Consider the following 1,901-nt stretch of genomic DNA (forward strand, 5'->3'; position numbering starts at 1 on the left):
GGATGGCTAAACTTTGTCTCTCATACTTTGGACATATTGTCAGGAGGGACCAGTCACTGGAGAAGGATATCATGTTTGGTAAGGTGGACGGTCAGAGAAAAAGAGGAAGATCCCAGCAAGACTGATTGGCAAAGTGGCAGCATCAATGGGCTCAAGCGAGCCAACAATTGTGAGATTGGCCCAGGACTCGGCAATGTTTCATTCTGTTGTGCACAGGGTCACTATGAGTCGGTACCAACTCAATGGCACCTAACAACAACAACAACAACATAGGGTTTCTGAGGAACTTCTGGTGGGTTTGAACTGCCAACCTTATGGTTTGCAATCCAGTGTTTATCTTACAGTGCCATACCAGGAGTCTATGTGTATAGTTGCCTTTTATGTTATTTTTTGGGGGGGGGGAAGTATTTACAATGAATAAGTCTTTAATCTCCAGCATCAAAAGAATGATTGAGGAAGAAAATTTAGGTCAAGCATCCCTTGAAATTCACAAACAGTGCATCCCTTGGGCTTCACAAGCAGACATTAAAGCTAAGGCCATTCTATCTAGCTGTATGTTTTATGGGTGAAAGGTACAGAATGGGTGAGATGCTGGCTTTAGTTATGATTATGATAAGTAAGAGAGTTTACCAACAGAACTGAAGGTTTTTGAAGAGCCATAGAATTTAAGTTTGTGATGCAGTGAATTACTTAATGTCATTTCTAGGTATAGTCTAGAATATGACTTTGCTGATGGATCTGGGTAGAAGATGATGTTGATGGGTTTATGTGCTTAATTATGACTGGTAGTTAATGATAGCTACTTTGATTGTAAAAAGTTGGATCTCTTTTGGGTATAAAATGAGTCATCGCAGAAGCAGGAATGGGGACTCTCAACTCCATAAAAGAGGAAGAGTCTGGAGCAGAGTTCGATCTTTCAATCCTGAGATCCCTGTGTATTGGACTTCCTTGACTTGGGGGACAGAAAGCTGTGATGCTAGAGAAGTGACAGAGGAACAGCTGTAGCATCACCAAGAGCCGGAGAATGAGACAAAGCAGAGAAATTCCCACTCACCCAGTCGTAAAGTTAAGTGACTGTGGGTGGAAGGCTTGCTTGCAATGTAAGTCCCTCCAGGCATTTGCTTGGAGGTATGAGGTTAGCTGATCCATGGAACTAGAACAGAGTGCCTTCAGTCTGAGGCTTATGATGGATTGTTGTACCTGTGAGTTTTTATCAGCAGTCCTAAAAGAGCTTTGTAACATTGTGAGCAGAGCCGAGGCCAGGCCAGGCGTTCAATGGCCACAAGGAGGCCTGTCTGTAGGAATAACTGAGGAGAGATGATCCTTACTGAAAGAACTGTTCCCTGAGCATTTCCTAATCCTGCATTTGTTGTTGTTACGTGCCATCGAGTTGGAACCGACTCACAACGACCCAATGCATAGCAGAACGAAACAATGTCCGATCCTGGGCCAACCTCACTACTGCTGCCACACTTGAGCCCATCAAGGTTGCCATCTGGCTAATCCATCTCATTGGGGGCTCTTCCTTTCTTTCTGTGACCCCCCATCCCACCAAGCATGATATCCTTCTACAGCGACTGTTCCCTTCTGACAATATGTCCAAAGTATGAGAGACAAAATTTAGCCATCTTGGCCTCCAAGGAGCACTCTGCTGCACTTCTTCTAAAACAGATCTATTGGTTCTTTTGGCAGCCCATGGCACTTTTAGTATTCTTTTCCAACACCATAAATCAAAGGCATCAATTCTTCTATGATCTTCCTTATTCACTGTCCAGCTTTCGCATCCATATGAGGTTATTGAAAATACCATGGTTTGGGTCAGGCGCACCTTAGTCCTCAAGCTGACATCTTTGCTCTTCAACACTTTAAAAAGTTCCTGTGCAGCAGATTTGCCTAATGCA

Source organism: Chrysochloris asiatica, unplaced genomic scaffold, assembly GCF_000296735.1.
Source record: "Chrysochloris asiatica unplaced genomic scaffold, ChrAsi1.0 scaffold00185, whole genome shotgun sequence".
NCBI classification, from domain to species: Eukaryota; Metazoa; Chordata; class Mammalia; order Afrosoricida; family Chrysochloridae; genus Chrysochloris; species Chrysochloris asiatica.